At 35.4% G+C, this 19,363-nt stretch overlaps 1 protein-coding gene across 2 annotated transcripts in view; it reads right to left on the bottom strand.

Annotated features, from left to right (window-relative positions):
• LOC141433996 (uncharacterized) overlaps positions 1–19,363 on the bottom strand; it is a 50,678-nt gene that overhangs the window by 11,870 nt on the left and 19,445 nt on the right. For both annotated transcript variants that reach the window (XM_074096188.1, XM_074096196.1), the window contains 3 exons: positions 15,080–15,149; positions 14,717–14,824; positions 14,212–14,272 (listed from right to left, as the gene is read on the bottom strand). The gene's annotated coding sequence lies outside the window, so the exon portion shown is untranslated. The remainder of the gene's footprint in view (positions 1–14,211; positions 14,273–14,716; positions 14,825–15,079; positions 15,150–19,363) is intronic.

The following is a 19,363-nucleotide window of genomic DNA, read 5'->3' as shown; positions in this document are numbered from 1 at the left end:
CCTTAATACCTATAAAACTTACGTACAGGGAGCTTATCAAAATTATTATATTACTAAAAATTTCATTTTTGCTGTCTGCCCTTAGAAAATGCTCATTGCTTTTTAGGGTGCTTGTACCCAAAGGGTTGAAATGGAGCTCTATTGCTCTCACTCATCCGTCCGTCCGTCCGTCTATCCATCGCTTTATCACAGGACTGAGGGACCTGAAATTTTCACTAGAGTGTATATTACCTTGGTCACTATATCAAATAAAAATTTAATGGGGCGCATATATAGATGAAACGTGTTTTTCTGATACCTACTTTTGGTCAATCATAATATGACGGTACTACGGTGCGAAATTTTGGTCTGTGGGTCCGACCTGCACTTAATTAAGATTTATACAAAATGTACATTACAATAAATTAAGAACTTCAGCTATTTATTGGTTGTGTTAGTTATATCGATGGTGGAAGTCTCAATTGGCGTAAGGGACAAAATACCGAAAATCACTTTTAAACATAGAAAATTAGAGTTTTTTTTTCTCTGTCGATTGGTAGTATTCAAGTTACGATACGCCCCTTACTTTTGCTGTTATCAACATTTATTATTTTAAAATAAAATAGCTTAAGGGACATGATATAAAATATTTGAGCTGAAATAATGGCGTAAATGTATTATTTTTTTAATATTTGGGTCGTAAGGGCTGTGGCAGTCTCATATGTCCTTTACGACTCGGCTCATGTCGTTAAAAAAAAAACCAACAAATATAATAAAAGGGCGTATGGGTCAATTATTGTTTCATTGCCCTTTACACCCCAACATTTTATAACGAATAAGATAAAAAGCAAGAAGTTGTTGGGCGTAACCTTACCGCCTGTACCTATTTCTTGTACCTAACATCAAAATACTAACGCGTCTACCTACCTTCCACGCGCCGAGCGTTTGCGCATTGCACATTCGGTCAGTCGTGCCAGACACGTCAAACACGGAGGACGTATTTGATTGCCTACGTTTGTTCTTTGTCAACGCGCGTATTTTTTTATAAGATGCCAAAAGCAAAACAAAAAAAGAAGATTAAGTTGATGGATCCCCTAATGGCTTGACGTCGAGCTAACATTTCCGTAATGGAATTTCAGTCAAGGATGTTGAGGTAAATTTCTCTTAGCTACTTTGTTTATTTTAAGCTGTGTGCCCAGCAGTGGGACGTATATAGGCCGAGATGATGATGCATACATAATAATAATTGGCCTGTATAATTAATTATGTATGTTGAGGGTTAAAAATGGTATAATCGGAACGTCGTAAGGGACATTAAAAAACAGCAATTTATAAAATAAGAAATACTTTTATGGGCGTAAGGGGTATAAAAAGCAAGAGCTAGAGTAAATTGTCGGTCGTAAGAGGCAGTAGCAAACAGACATTTAAAAAAAAGGTGTAATTGGTACGTCGTAAGGGGCACTTAAACAACAGCAACTTATAAAATAAGGAATACTCTTATGGGCGTAAGGGACATCAAAAGCTAAAACTAGAGTAAATTGTTAGTCGTAAGGACAGTAACAAACAGACATTTTAAAAATTGAGGTTACTTTATGGGTGTAAGGGGCACTTAAAGTAAAATACCTTGCTTGCTTCGTTTAGTTCATTAAAATACCTTGTTAATGTTAGGTCGTAGGAGGCATCAAAACAGATGGTTTTAGAACTTGTAGTGATTGAAACAACAACTCAAGCAAGCATACTCCCAAATGTGCAAGAAATAGTGCAAGCAAGCGTGCAAGAAAGCATGCAAGTAAGCATGTAAGCAAGCAAGCAAGCTAGCATGTAAGCAACCACCTAAGCAAGCTTGCAAGTGAGCATGTAATTTTGTCAATCAAATCAACAAACATGCAATTTTATTGCCCTGGGTTAGATGAACATCGCGGGTTACCCCGATCCCGCGATGACCGGTCTATGGTATCTCCTCCAGCGCTCATGAAGCGGGCTGGCGTCCCACTCCCTCACAGCTGCAATCAGTGTGTTAGAGGAAGCATAAATAGTGCAAACATGCATGCAAGCAAGCGTGAAGCCAGAAGGCAAGCATGCATGCAAACAACAAATCAAGCAAGAATACTCCCAAATGTGCAAGAAATAGTGCAAGCAAGCATGCAATCAAACATGCAAGCAAGCATGCAAGCAAGCAAGTAAGCATGTAAGCAATAATGCAAGCAAGCAGAGTTAGTACGCCAGTGGTGGTAGTGAAAATCATTTCATCATCATCGTCATCAACAACATCATCAGTTCGTTTATCGCTACCCCCCGTAACTATGCTATTTTCCGGGATAAAAACTTATTTACTTGGCGGTTTTTAACAGCTGCAATATCTTCCTTGACCCTCTCAGCTATAAACAAACAAGTCAGCCATAGCCGAGCATTTGTAGGAGTCGGGCCAAACCACTGGATTGAGCTTCACAATCCCAAAATTCTGTCCACGGAACGTCATTTCTACTCAAGAATGGTACGTGAAGCAGTTGAAATAAAAAAAGCATAAAAATGTCAACCGGGACGATGGATATAAGCTTTCATCTTCGTGGAATCCTGTTATTAATAAGTGTCGACGTCGGGATGAGTGTTGTGAGTCGGTGTGATGGAGTGACAAATAAAAATCACCAAGTGCGGGTAGTTAGTGATACGAGTGCTGGTACTCTTAGTGATCAAGTGCGGGTAGTTCGAAGGACTCGCGCTGCTAGGCAGACTTGACACCCCACACTTCAGTCTACTCGTGACCACGGCCACTGCAATGTTGCCGAAACGTCGAGGTAAATATTACTGTGTGTGGTGTGTTAGCGTGATAAGTCCCGTTGGTGGTATTTTTGACTATGAGTGAGAATCACGAAAGTTTAAAACTTTATAAAATTTATTAGAGTTTTATTTAACTTTTAACTTATAATGTCCATTTAAAGAAAATGTTACAAATTACATATTTTTTAAGGGACGTGCAAAATATGGCTGTTAAGCGTTATTTTAAATAATTAAAGTGGTTCTTTGAGTTATTCACTATTTTTTTTTAATTTTTTATACAGGAACTTACGTCAAATATGTAGCAAATAAAATATAAAATGTCCTATAAGACCAAAAATCGGTTACTACATTATTTATTTATTACGGTTTATGGGTGTAAGGGGCTATGACACCCGTATGTCACGGGCGTAAGGGACAGCTATTTTTCTTATTAAGCTTTTACGAAAATGTCTATAGTATCACGTTGAAAAGCAAGAAAATTCAAGATTTTACGTAATTATAACGTCCTGCTAAGTTAAACATTTGGTCAATGCTGTGAGGTTTGAAAATTACCAAAAACTTCTTTTCGCTCTCCTGAAAAGTAGCATTTTGTCCCTTACTCAATTAAGACTTCCACCATCGATATAGAGCTACCTTCATACCAAATTTCAAGTATCTAGGACGACTGGAAGTACCCTAAAAGTTTTGATTCTCTGGGACAATTTGCATGGAAACACTTTATTTAATGACGATCTTTTGATTTCATTCACTCAGAAATTTGTTTTTTTCACTGCTTTACTGGGTAGCAGATCTGAGTATTTGATATTTTTCATCACACTTGCTCGTAAACAGTGTCGTAACTTGCAGGCTACCTTGGTTGCAATCCCCCAAATAAAACCCTCGACCTTAATGTGCTTGTCATGAAACCCGTGGTCGGTAAATGAGTCATTGCCCGTACTAATTTTCTTGTCATGAAGCCCAAGGTCGGTAAATGAGTGTGATACTGCATGGCGTGCAGGAGCGCGGCGCGCGCACGTCGGGCACATGCTGCGTGGGGTGGGGCGGCGCGGAGGCTGGCGCTGCCAAGAGCGTAGTCAGCGGTATCGGCAATTTTTGAAGAAATATTAGTTTTTCTTTTACAAATATACAATTTTACTCGCAAATGTGATGAAAAACATTTTATGTCGCACGGGCGGTACTAGAATTACGAACATCGACTCATTTAAGCCCTCAGTCTTCGACTTCGGGCTTCTAATAGACTCTCGTTCGTAATTCCTTGTTTACCGCCCTTAAGACACAATGTACTAAATATTTCAGCTTGATATAAGTTTGAGGTATGCTTCCATTTAGGCTATGCGGAGTGGTGACGTGCAGAATCATAATAATAACGACAACAAAATTGGTTGATCTGGCACGTCCATACTTCATTAAGTCTCAGAAATAATATGTAGGGTAGTTTTAGGTTATGTTAAGTTTGCATCGGCCCGGAGGGCCAAAAACACACAGAAATATGACCTCCGCGTCAACGGAGCTCAGTCGACACTGTAAACTGTAAATACGAAGTAAAAACTGCAGCAAAAAATACCACAAAATAACAGTAGATTCAAGACCTGTGGTTTAATAAAGTTAAAATAAATAAACTTCATTCACTTCGTTAATCGATTCAGTTCAATGCATGGTGTCACATCACCACCCTCGTGCCTAGTAACAGTTTGATATTATTCTGTCATTTATGTTTCACCACCCATTGATTAATTTTATTTGCCGGATAAATGTTATGCCGTCTCCGAGCCCTTCGAACAAAACAAACAGAGACGGCATAATATTTATCCGTCAGATAAATTTCATCAATGGATGGTGAAACAGCCCCTAAGTACTTTGTCTATCTTTAAATATCTCCTAATCCTTTCCCTATTTTAAATACATAACTGAAGAGTGACAGTTAGTAGAGTAGGCAGCCCTATCGCGTTTGTGTACTGAGCCGGCGTAGGTTATTATATCAAGGACGCTGCAGAGACCAAATACTGCTCCTTTTTTATACCGTGCATTTACAACTGAATCGGAATATTTCAGCAGGTAATTAATGGGTGAGTTTGACTGATCATCCCTATAAAGGTTTATTATCATTGGAATTTTTGATTTAATTTTGAGTCACTCCTTTAACGAAGAACCCAACTATCTGTTGAAATACCTACTAAAAAACATTCGAAGACATCTTGTATAAATTAAGGTAAACGTACGAGTGCTCGACACTGTCCCAATAGTTGGCATCTTTAATCTTATATCATTCATTAGCATTAGTGTTGAGGGCAGGATGTTATCTATTGGTCATTAGCGTTTACCTTACATGTATAGGTATCTAAACAACGGTGAAGTACTCGTACTGGGGAGTTTCTAGTTACTTTATACATTAGATGAGGTGGATAACGCGAAATGATTGGTCAGTAATTTAATCAGGAAACCTAAAATCGAACAAAAGGAATAAGTGGAAATCGTGCGCTGGAGATAGCTCTCAAAGAACAAATTATATTAGGCAGTGTAGGATTTATTTTTGAAATGACATCTTTCGAAAATACTAATTCGATAATACTCGTAATGTAGTAAATATCCGTGTACCTATGTATTGCTACGGAATTACAAGGAAATTTATTTTTCGACTTAATGATAAGATCAATTGGAGCTGTAATTTTCTACTTACTTAGGTAAACGTACGAGTGCTCGTATTTGTAAGCTTATCTCTGCAGCAATAGGTATTAATAATATCTAAGTGAGAGTCAGAGCAAAATGTAGGTACCTTCGTAGCTGGGAAAATAATATTTTTTTAATAAGTATCGTAGCGTTCTAATAAATAATTTATAACAAGTCGAAAGTAAACCACTCGTAAATCCATACTATCCATACTAATATTATAAATGCGAAAGTAACTCTGTCTGTCTGTCTGTTACGCTTTCACGCCTAAACCGCTGAACCGATTTTGATGAAATTTGGTACAGAGATAGAATAGAACCTTGGGCAAGAACATAGGCTATCTTTTATTGCAAAAAAGAGGCTTTAAGGGGTTGAAAAAGGGGATGAAAGTTTATATGATGGAAGTTCGTCGCTGTCGAAGATAAAACCATGAAACTTGACATTTAGGCACTTAAGAAGAAATAAGTCGATATTTGTTTGAGCTTTTTTGAAAATTCTACCTGTGAGGGGATGAAATAGGGGATGATTTATATGGAAGGTCATCATTATCGAAGATAAATGGATGAATCTTTATTAAACTTACATTTCGGCACGTGAAAATAGATAAATAGATATTTGATCGCGAGTTTTTAAAACTTCTTCCTATGAGGGGGTGAAAAAGGGGATGAAAGTTTATATGGAAGATCGTCATTTTCTAAGATACAAATCGATGGTTCTTTATGAAACTTGGCATTTGGGCCCGTGATAAGAAATAAACATACATTTGTTCGCGCGTTTTTAAAAATCCTTCCTGTGAGGGGGTGAAATAGGGGATGAAATTTTTTATGGAAGATCGTCATTGTCCACGATAAATCGATGGTTCATGAAACTTGGTATTTGGGTACTTATAAAAAATAAATAAATAGATATTTGTTCAAGCGTTTTTGAAATTTTTACCTGCGAGGGGATGTTAGCAAAGGGAATGATGCAGTGTTTAGCAGAGCCTTCTAAGCTCATAAGCAAAATGTACGCAATGTGGGGTCATTTTAGAAGGCTTATTGACATAGACAGTCAAAAATGAAAAAATTATGATTTTCACATTTTTCTTATTTATTGTGCTATAAGAGTTACCTTCATGCAAAATTACAAGTTTCTAGGACAGCCGGAAGTACCCTATAACTTTTTCTGTTAAGGCGATTTGTATGTAAACACCTTTTCAATGACTGTAGCTTTTGATTGCCTTGACTTAGAGGTTTTATTTTTTCACAGCTTTCGGGGCTATTGACCTGAGTTTAGGGTTTTGATTTCAACTCGATACCTATACTCTGCGCGTTTACGAGATAAAGGGTCTTGACAGACAGACGGACGGGTTCGGAAAGGGTTCAATTTTTTCCTTTTGAGGTACAGAACCCTAGAAAACATTTGTTCCAGCGCTTTTCAAATTTCGACCTTTTTACTTGAAAATATGGGGATGAAAGTTCTTAAGGAATTCCACACAAATTACTATAATATATTTATCGGAAATATGTGTAGCTATGCTTAGTAAAAATGCCGCCTTAATTATAATCTTACCCTCCTAACTTCCAATAAAGGACGTAAGATGTCAAGGGTTCACTATAAAGAATTGGGATGTCCCAATTTTTGACAACACATAATAAATCGAAAACCATTTGGAGAAATAGGCTTTGTGAAGCGTTTTCAGAAATCAGATTTCAAAAATGTGATAACTGAATTAAATAAACAAAATTTAAGTAATGACCCTCATTCGACCCCTGCAGTGTCCCGTCACAAAGGCAGTTATAAAGCAGGTCTACACTCTTAAGCCAATAGACAGTTTGAAATGTTCCTGTCCTGCTTATAATAGCAAAGAGTGACAAAGATAGAACTTTAATCACATGATGCGCACCCGGCTTTAAACAGTTGTCATTTATCGTAAAGTCCGAAATGTATACGAGTATTTCCAATGTATTTTTGCAAATTAAATTATTAAATTACTACGTTACAAGTAAATAATAAAGAATTTAAATATCAGATTTTAATAAAAAATATATATATTTACTATCACACCATTAAACAAACATATGAATAATCGAAGCTAAAAGAAGAGAAATAAATAAAACTATTTCGTAAAAAATATATAAAAAATTAAATACTCATCCAAATTCAAAATCAATGAAAATGGTGTCTTAAAATATCCTATTCTTTCCAAAAAATAAAATAAAAACTTTAGGTTATTTTTTTTTGGTGCATCCCAATTAGTCCTTTTGTGTTGGCAGGGTAGACTACACATCGTATTGCTAAAATGTGGCTACCTGCAAAAGAACATCGCATGGATAGATGGATGGAAGAACAAATAAAAATTCGTTTATATTTATGGCAATGTATTAAAATAGGTTATTTTCTGTAAACCGTACTTCTACAAGTTTCTATGTACTATTGGCAGAATAGGTATCCTAAATAAATTAAATAATTCCCAAAGTTAATATTCGATTCGGACGAAGTCGCGGGCAAAAGTTAGTAATAAATAAATATCAGTGGACGACCAGATGGCCGAGTGGTTAGAGAACCTGACTACGGAGCTTAAGGTCCCGGTTCGATTCCCGTGTCAGGGCAGATATTTGTATGAAAAATACGAATGTTTGTTCTCGGGTCTTGGGTGTTTAATATGTATTTAAGTATGTATCTATCTATAATATTTATCCGTTGCTTAGTACCCATAACACAAGCTTTGCTAAGCTTACTTCGGGACTAGGTCAATTGGTGTGAATTGTCCCGTGATATTTATTTATTTGACTGGACAAAGGACACCAATAAGGGGTAAAAATACGGGCGAAATATCGCTAGATGGCGTTAGTATCGTGAGGTTTTTTTTACGTTACGGTCTTGCTTGCGATTGGCTAATAGGGATGGGCCGAAATTCGTTTTACATTCTATTTAAGCATTTCCCCGAAATTTGGTTTAAATGCCGAACATTCGGCACTAGAAAAAGAGAAGAAGACAGTTTAGAAAGTACTATTTCGACTGAAATTAAAAGCAAATATGTTTGTCATATCAGTAAATATGCAACAAAAATAAAATAAACTTAGTACCTTAGTACCTATTTCCTTAATAAACATCTTGATTACAAATCGTAAATTGAATTAACAAAAAAAATTTGGTTTACAGTTTTGACTAACTAAAAACGTTAAGTATTGTTAATTAATAAAGGGGGTTTTAAATAATAAAATTTGACAATCTTTCTTATCTATCTACTCGTATTTTAAATTTACTGCAGGCAAGTTATTATTGAACCGAAGTTCGGCTGAAAATCGGCCGATTTTTTTTATTTAAACCGAATGTTCGGCCAAAGTTTGTATTCGGTTCAAAGCACATTCGGCCCATCTCTGCTAATAACTAAATGAGCTAATTGCATGCAAGACCGTAACGTCAATAAACCTCATGAAACGATACTAGCGATATTCCGCCTGTCTTTTAGCCCTCATCGACCTACTCCCAAAGTACCTAAGCCACTGCGGGAACTGGGCAACAGAAAGACACACTTAAATACATGTTAAACCGCCATAACTCAAGAGAAAACAATTGTATTTTTTCTCGGATCAGGATCGAGCAACAAACCAGTAACCTCAAGTTTTATAAATCAGATCATGAGAAGAGATTGTATTTTTGACTCAATCTGATACGTCACGTTTGAATCACTATCTGTTGCCGCCTTGTTGGTATCAGTCACTATTTACCGACAACAGTTTTATCAGCACCTTGTCGTTCAGTTATTACGTGTGTTTAATTTAAAATTTACCGCTTTGTTTTGATTTTCGTGTTTTGTTTGCGGAAATAACTTTCGACCCAGATGGTACCTACCTATAAATAAATGTATTGTTAAGTACTTAACTCGTAAACCTTCAACAAATTCGCAAAGCCGGAAAATACTTCATAAACGGTTAAAAGCTATGGCTGTAAAAGGTTTGTAACTTTTTATGAATAAGGGTGTTTTGTTATTTTAAGACAAAAACAAAGCCGCTGCGGTTTGGAAGTCGCGAAAACTTGAGTTTTGATATTGAATGTTTATTTCCATTTATTGTTGGGGGAAATTGGTGTGTTCGGCAATGTTGGAATTTCTAAGAGAGCGATGATTTATGTAGCATTTATTGGGCTTCCATTTTTTTTTTGCAAAAAAAGTGAATAGTCGTTCGACCTCAGAGAAAATAGGTTCGACCTCAATATAATCGGCTCCAACGATTTCGTCGAAATTTGGTATGTAGCCAATGTAGGGGTTTTTGGGGATGACACATCGATCTAGCTTGGTCTTATCTCTGGGAAAACGCTTATTACGAGTTTTAGCCCGAGCAAAGCTAGATACTAGGTACTAAGTATAGCATAATATTGGCATTTACAAATTAAATTTAATTTTACGATTATTTCTAAATCACAAAATAACGTCATCGGCACCAATTTGTATGCTCTTAATCTGGTATCGGCTGCTTTTTAATTTTACAGAATCTTTTATTGATGAGTTAGTTTGACTTTTGACTGAGTACTCATAATAGCTATACCGCGCGCAGTTACGGTTTTTTTTTATTTTAATATGCGTTTTTATTTACTATACGTCTTATAACTTTTGAAAACTAGTAAAATTTTATACTTTTTCAAACTCAATGTCATGAAGGTTTCGTAAAATATTTAAATTATGAAAAAATGTAAAGGAGCATGAAACAGCTCCTAGCTACGTGGCCGCAGGGCCGGTTAGGACTACCCGCGACCAATGTCGCGGTGCTAATAATTAAAACAACTCCAAACAACCACGAAAATAACATACTAAGTACTTATTTGTTTGAAGTCGGTGCCACAATACGAGCCAGCAAGAGTGATAGAAGCCTATAAGGTAAGGTACTTAAGTTTAGCTACTATTTTTTAATATACCTATATTTTTTTATTTTCATTATTTTGGTATAAAGTTTTTACACCTAAAATCAGCTATATAATTAACAACTTAAACTTAAAAATTCTGTAAGTAGACAAATCCAATCGCTATGACAAAAACAATGGTCTCAAAGATTAAAAAAAAGTAAAAAAATGTATCTTTTCTAAACATAATAAGTATATTAACACTGTGACAAATAATAATACTTAAACATAAAGGGCTGTCTCACGTTTCACCAGAACGCCATGACGACGTCCGCCGTATCTATACACATACATACATATTATATATTTACTTGACATGTATGGGAACTGACTCGGAGACGACGGTTTGTCGCCGCGATATCAGTGTATGATTGATTACCTACGTTGCTTGTGGCGACACCATGGTGTCCCGGTGAAAAAGAGCTCTATGACTAACATAGTCGAACCGATATATCGAAAACAAATGAACACTAAAAATACAACTGAAAGTAATTTTTTATGTTAAGGGCTACTACGAAACTTGAAACTCGAAGTTCGTGTCGTGCGTTCCTTTTGACACTTATACTATTTAATACGAGAGTGAGAGGGACGGTACGATACGAACTTCGAGTTTCGAGTTTCGTAGTAGCCCTGCTGTTAATTTCATTTGTTTTTATCTAGATACATTAAAAGTATTTATACTACTGAAAGTTCACATTATTCAAATTTATGTTTATCGTTCAGTGTTCATCTGACATATTTTTAAGAAAACTTAACACGAGCAAACAATTTTCGAAATTTTCGATTCGACTTCGTTAAATATGGTTTACATACTCACAAACCACAATATTAAGTCACTTAACCGCATAATCTAAATCAAATTAAATAACATGGAGAAACGCAGTATACCTATTAACAAATGATGTAAAACACAACCTAAGGAAATTAGAATTAGAACATAACAATCACCTGTAAATCTGTTAAAAAAATAAAGTCGGAAATACATACTCGTAGAGAAAAGCGTTTAATTTTCATTTAGAAAGGAGTAGTTACCTACTCGTAAAAAAATTGCAAGCCTAATAATTTTTCAAGCAGATTCATACATAAAATATTTCGATATCATCCCCAAAATGGTAGAAATGCGTTTAAATTGTAGCTATAGAGATCTTAAATGCCTTACATTGTTTTTGAAATCAATCCCTAAAGGATTTAAAAAATGGGATGAAAATTTGGAATCGCAAAATTGATAGCTAACAATATAAATTTTTACTTTTTTTTACATATTCCCCGAAAGGGGCATAGGTGAGTTTTACTATATTGCGTTTGCGTATGACGTCGCGGGAAAAATCTAGAAAATAAATAAATTATTTAATTCTGCTTTGTAAAATGGTAACAAAATTATTTTCATTGAACACATAGGTAATCATTTTAGTAAATCTTTGAATCAATTGTGTATTAAATTTTATATGCAAATCCAAGTGTAATTCCAAGCCATTTAAATAAAATTCTTTTCGCATCATTAAGTCAAAAATCTATGAAATATATACCAAGAATTTCTATTTACTCTTACCTGCCTATCTTATACGAATAAGTTCGTGATAACAAAATACCTAGGTATGTTTAATGTTTATAAACACGACTTGAAAGCTATTAGTTGCCTATATAATCAAGTTGTAAGATGAAAACTTTGTGCTGCTAACTCATACTCGTTTTGAAGAAGAAAAAGTACTCGCAATTTAAAAATGTAGTACCTATTGTATTATAATTGTAAGCATGTATTGATTTTGTATTTTGTTTACAATTATAATTTTCTCATCTTAAAAAAAGACAAGATATATAGGTACTGTTATACACAGTGATCGGAATTGGTAGAGATAATTTACACAAAGGTCGTGGAACAGACACGAAAAGTGGATACTTCCAGATCGAAATTTTTTTTCGGGACAATTTGTCCCGGTTTGGGACATCGTTTAAATATATTAAAATACATGACATAAAGGTGCTAGGAATGGTTTTTACAAATAAATAAATTAAATAAAAATTGGACGAGCATAATATACAACAGTTCAGTTAGACGAGAAGTTAATTTCTAATACGGGCGAAGCCGAATAATTCTATAGGAAGGACTTTTTTGGTTTTATAAAAACATTTTTAAAACATATCTTTATTGTAAAAGCAAAGTACGAAACCCAACGTAAACTGACATCGAGCTCAATACTAATTTTGAAACTTACTACTAACTCTATACTCCGTTTATCTTAAGGTTTGCATTGACGGGTCAATTGACGGAATTGATGGACTAAAAATACCTACATCTACAATTATTATTATACTTGGATGGAGAAGTACCTTTCAACATCAATTGATGTTATGGGTGCGTATTTGTAATATGACAATGATTGTTTTTCTACATTCAATCCTTTTGTTATATCATCACAAATATCTCTTAAAACGTCGAGATCGGGGTTTCTAGCTACTATTTTATTTTGACTGTCTCCGAAGAACACCAGCTCAGAACAATCCTTGCTTCGTCAAATATGTGGAATGAGTCAGTTAAAGATAAATTAGATCTTTATAAAGCCTTTAATGAAATTTGGATCATTTTGTAGTACTCGTCAATATGATCTAAATCAGTTTTTTACAAAAATGTAATAAATGGATTTTAAGTAAGTATAAAAAAAAATCATGACATTGAAAATATGAAAAAACTCATGATTATTTATTTTAATTCTTCGAAACAAAATAAATCATGCGATCGAACTGAATACTCCGTTGACGATACTGTAACGACGATTCGGAGTAAAGAGACAACTTTCAACATTAACGGACAAAGTATTCTGATTATACTTATGCGTTCTTATACTCCATTCATTTTAACATTTTAAACTTAACTGTAAAATTTGCACGTCTTTAAATTAAACTATTTAAAATTGTGTTAATTTCTATAATAAAGAAATGATACATACCGCTAATAATTGTACATGTAGGTAATTTTAGTCCATTTGTGTTCAAAATACCAAGAAACGTGTTACAATTTGACCGTTAATTCAAACATTAAAATAAACGGAGTATAGAGTAAGTACTAAGTTTCATAATTAATATTGAGCTCGATGTCAGTTTACGTTGGGTTTCTTACTTTGTTTTTACAATAAAAATATGTTTTAAAAATGTCATTTGTTTTTTATTAAACCAAAGAAGTCCTTCCTATAGAATTATTTGATTACTAGCTTTAACTTTCGCCCGAATTAGAAATGAACTTCTTGTCTTAACTGACTGAAGTATATTATACTCGGCCGATTTTTATTTAATTTATTTATTTGTAAAAACCATTCCTAGTACGTTTACGCCATTTATTTTAATATATTTAATTATTAAACGATGTCCAAAACCGGGACCAATTGTCCCGAAAAAAATATTCGGTCTAAGGAAATCTCCACTTTTTGCCTCTGTTCCACGAACTTTAGGTAAATTAGCTCTACCTATTCCGATCACTGGTTATACAATTATTCTGGAATATAACATCAAATAGTTGGGCGTATTTGAGCACGTTATGTAAAGATCTTTCGCCACCAATGTTCGGAAACATACTCAAACAAAAATTCCTATTATAAAATACTTTGACAGGGCTGTTTAGTCGAATTGGCCCAACCATTAAGTGAAATATTGTAGTTCATTTTTAGAACATGGTGTATTATCGAACCATTTAATCCCTGACCCATCGCAGAACCAAAACGTTGTCAAAGTAAGTGACATAATCATTTTATTGTCAGACAAAGACGGCAAAGGGGGACTGTCAAATTTTCTTTGAAAACGTTCCACGGTAGATCATGATTCATTTAATTTGATAGTAGGATTAGAATTACTTGATATATGTCTTTTGTTGTTAGTCAATAAGGTACGGAATGATCCAGGTTATCGTGAACCTACCTGAGCATCCCGCCGGCCGCCTGCGCCGGCGCGTCTCCCCGCCGCCTCTCGTGTTGCGGGGCTGTCGAAATTTATTACAAAACCCATTCAAATAATTTGCTTTTGTCTGTGTTTCACGCCAGCAATTACATCTAAAAATAATACAATCGCAGCAGAAAGAAATAAATGAAATAGCGATGATATTTTTTAGCGGTCCAGTCGATTCGAGGGTAAAGAATAAACAAGGACCGGCTTACGGAGAGAAAATTATCATTTGTATTGTCTTATTTCAGAAACATTTTCATCAGTACTTTTTGGAAGTCATAGGAAGGAAATTAAGTTATGTAGTGAAGATTCATAATTCTGAAAGTACTGTTTAATTACAGGTAAACATTGCTCGTAGAAGTAATTCATATCGCATAGCAAACACTTCGCATAGTCGAACACTTAAAATAAAACTTATCGTTTAAACAATCTTAAAAATAAAGTAAAATTAAGGTAGTAAATACAAAATAAAAGTAATTACCTTTTTGGGAATAAATATGTCGGCCATGTTTTTGCGGTGCGACCGTACATCCGGTCTGGCTACCACCGATTCGTCAGCGTGCGAAACACCACTAGTTCAAAAGAGTTTCTGTAACAACAGAGAAAAAACCTTATTAAACCGCCCGTTAACGCGTAACACAATAACACTATAGTATTTATTTAACGTAAAAGGCGCGCACAAAATAATAATATGACACAGCTTAGCACACATCGCAATACAAATTAAACAAAAGAACACTGATAAAATTCGCTTGAGCAATTGAGTAACATCGTAGTATCATACCTATTGCACACCAATTAACTTAACTAAGAATAAAACTATATATGCAATCGTAAAACTTACCAATCAGCTTGGTTTAAAAATGTTCGTCATAGCCATCGAGTGCGATAGCACTGGTGATAACCAGATGTACCTGTTGGCAGACAAAAGAAATCGGTTAAAAATTGGTTGACTAAAATTAAAAAAAATAACAAAACAACGTAACAAAACACGTGCTCACACACGATAGTGGCAAGACGATGTAAGAGAATAAACCTCGTACAGTTCGCCGGCTTGTGTCATTCGGACTATTTTCTACCCTCATGTTGACATTTTAACTAGCAACTCGTAAGCATAGAGCTATGGTAGTTCTATGCGTATGAGTTAGGACAGAAAGATCTGGTATGGTACTCAACAAGCCTCATTTAGACGGCGAGAGAAATATCATGCGAGTAGCGGTACATTGCCATCGTTGATCGATCACTTATAACCGCACATCACGGTGGACACCGCCTGTCACGCGTGTGATCTTTTGTTACATCAGTAAAGTACTTCACTGATAAAGTTCCTATTAAAGTGAGTTCACACGGCACAACCTTCTTACTGAAGCGGTGTTCTGTGCAACGCGTTGCGCTGAATTTTGATATACCACGCGCTATATAAATCTGCCTAAAAGTTCATTACTTAATACTCAGTTTTGACGCATTTTTGAGATACATTTTTTATGCGACGTCTTTACGTTACTCCCGGATTGTGTTCGAATCACTTAACGGTATAGTGCCTATTCAATTATTGGAATTATACCTTTATAGTTTTTGTGGTACTAGTCGGGGCAATGAACTTTTAGGCAAAGTTAGGCGGCGGAAGGTATATGTATGGACATGAAGTAAAAAGAGCGTAGGTACATAATACAATATGGGTTTTATAAGTTTAATTGGATAAATGCCTAAATTTTGCGGCGGACGTAAACATGCATGCAGTAATTCCAAATTACAAAGATATTTGCTGTATATTGTTTTAATTTCCAATCTGACGTTTTTTTTTTGTTAAGGAATGTACTTTGTAGGTACTCGAAGCAAAAAAGCAGCAGGAGGGTCGATACTTCATTCTGTATTATCGGCCCTGCATGCATACACACAATAAAATTGGCAGTGGTTCTTCAAGTAGGGCCTTGAATTTGGATTTGAGTACGCCTCTTTATTCATTAATTAAGCTAACATAATAGGTACGATTAGTATGAAAAAGTCGATAGTTTTATCGTTTTCCAAACTCTTTTATTTAACACGCATTTATATAAAATGTTTTTTTGAAAACTATCATTTTTCATTAATCGACCTTTATGAGCCCTTGATTTTAGTACCTATAATTATTGATAAAAAAAAACTACTGCGTTTTCTCAAAAGGTAGTATTTCAAAGGTATAAGTATTTCATCAATAAAGTGGTTATTTTCGCTACCCAAATCCGAATACTTATTAAGCTTTAACGTCTGAGATTTTCGACAGTATTGAAAAAGCGTGTGGTAGGTATTTGGAGATCGATCGCAGCGCGCACGCGCGGTTGCCACGACGGCGCGCTCCCGTTCCTCCCCGCGGCTCGTCTTCCCATTGTGCATGGTAACTTTCTACTGGATTGGTAACCAAGTACCCATTGATCAATCCTTGGTATTGTAAATTTTTCACGTTCGTTGTTACAGTGGAAACATATGGTAAAGAGGCCACTGTACCCATTCCGAACCAAATCTGTAGGAATCCATGAATATCCAGTAAATAAATAATAATAAATAAATAAATATCACGGGACAATTCACACAAATGAGGGCTATCGCGTATGAATTCACCACTAGAGGCGCTAGTGTAGCGTGAGGTCTCCGAAATGTCAAATCTCATAGTTTTTGGGTGAGCTACGCGGGTTTATTTATAATTAGAATAATTTTGTGAATATTTTGAAATATCTGAAATTAATTATGGCAAATATGCGTTCCGGGGCAATGAATGTCTGTGTTTTGAGACAGTTGTGTCTTTCGGAAACCTTTGTCCTCCCTTTTTTCCGAACAAAACGGGGACTATGGAACACTGTGGCATGCTCAATATTTTTATGGTACGGTTTTAAGGTGTATTAAATATGATTTTAATCTAAACTTTGCTTTCACGCCCGTAATAACAGACTTTGAAAGCCATACTTAAAAACCTCACGCAACAGTGCGCCATCTAGTGAGACAAAAAACGATAGCCCTCATTGACCTAGTCCCAAAGTAAGTTTAGCAAAGCTTGTGTTATGGGTACTAAGCAACGGATAAATATAATTATATAAATATTAAACACCCAAGACCCGAGAACAAACATTTGTATTTTTCATATAAATATCTGCCCCGACACGGGAATCGAACCCGGGACCTCAAGCTTCGTAGTCAGGTTCTCTAACCACTAGGCCATCTGGTCATCCAGTGAGAGCAAAGCCTGGCTCCTAACCTAAGTACCTACATAAAATATACAGTGTGGGGTCATTTCAAATTATTTACTGACATATTTAGACAGACCAAAAATATAGATTTTTTTCAATTTTGTTATTAGCTGTGCCATAATATAACTTTGGTACCTATGAAGAGCTACCTTCATGACAACTGGAAGTACTTACTCTTTACGTTTTGATTCCCCGACGATTTGTATGCAAATTTTCTTTAATGACTGTATCTTTTGATTGCTCACTGCTCCAAGAAGTAGCAGACCTGAGTATTTGATATTAATTAGGTACTTCTTGATATACTCAGCGGCAAAAAATTAGGCCCACCCTTCATACAAAATTACCGATTCTGCATACATTTGTGGGCCAGATTTTTTGCCGCTCAGAATACATTAACGTGTTACAGAGAAAACAGGGTCTTAACAGACGGACGGACGAGTTCACATGGACAAAGGACATCGGTGTGATCGTATAAGGATCCCGTTTTTGCCAATGGATACGAAACCCCACAAAGCTGAAATTTTGCTAAGATTGCATGACAAGGAACAAGGACTCACTGTCCTAAATTCCGAATGAGTTCTGTAACAGTGAGCGGACCCGAATCGCGATCTAGTCTGTTAATTAATAAGATTTTTTTTTACAAATAAGTAAAACAAGACTCCAAAAAATAAAAAATAAATAACAAAAAATGGAATCGACGATAAAATCCTTGAAAATATTTTTCTAGGTAGGTACCTACTTGCTCGAAGTCGGTGACTCAACACGACCCATCAGGATGGATGGATTTTTTTGGAGTCTGTTTTATTTTTCTGTAAAAATTTTTTTTAGTGATTTGTTGCCAAAGAACATTTCACAACGATTCCATTAAGCCCAAACACGGCTTAGTTACGTTGTTTTATAACAGAGTTCCGTTGCCTACCTTCCGGCTTCAGCATCAGATCAAGTCGAAAGAATCATTAACTTGAAGCTTCTTCTTAGTCGCTTATCTTAGTATTCTTGGTTTAGTAATCATGATCGTTTATAGACACGCGAGCATTACTTATCTTTGACGAGTTCCATTGGCCATCTACGGTCTTCTTCATCAGGTCTAGTTTACCAAGTGATACTTTCTGAATGTAAATGCTTGTCTTAATGCTAAAAATGCCAAAATCACCATAGGTGTGCCTATAAATTTTGAGGTTTGCCCTCGATTTCCCTAGGATCCCATCATTAGATCTTGACTTGGTGACAATGGGACCACCTCAGAAGAATACTCATGAATAAAAAAATAATTTTGAAAATCGGTCCACAATTGACTGAGTAATAGGTGAAAATACATACAATAGAAATAAATACAAATAAATTAACTACCCCAATAAGTCAAAATACCACAAACGGGACTTATCACGCTAAAACACACGAGTAATATTTACCTCGACCTCGAATATTTACCACAGTTGAGTCTACTCGTGACCACGGCCACTGTAATGTAGTTGAGATGTCGAGGCAAATATTACTCGTGTGTTTTAGCGTGATAAGTCCCGATTTTGACCATGATTAAAAATCACGAAAGTGTTAAACGTTATACCCCGTAATATAAGTGATGCATTTTTTGTGTACCTACATAATCTTTGATCAATTGTCTGAATCTTTGAAACATGTACCTACCTATTGTAAATTATATACCTATTGACCATTGTAGTGCATATATTGTAAGCAGTATGAGTGAGAGTTACGTGTCCCTAGTTTTTTAGTTAAGTATCTAATGTAACGTTATGGTGTCAACCGTCATGTTGCATGTAAATAGATAAATAAATAAAGTAAATAATATCCACCAAACGCACCGTTCCGTCAAATCGCATGACACCTTGCACAGTATACTAGCCATCATAGCATCTATAAACTAGAGTGTGCGTCAACACTTTGTA

Source organism: Choristoneura fumiferana, chromosome Z (assembly GCF_025370935.1).
Source record: "Choristoneura fumiferana chromosome Z, NRCan_CFum_1, whole genome shotgun sequence".
In the NCBI taxonomy this organism is placed as follows: domain Eukaryota; kingdom Metazoa; phylum Arthropoda; class Insecta; order Lepidoptera; family Tortricidae; genus Choristoneura; species Choristoneura fumiferana.
Note: the sequence above shows the minus strand (reverse complement) of the source record. Positions and strands in the feature narration are given on the sequence as shown.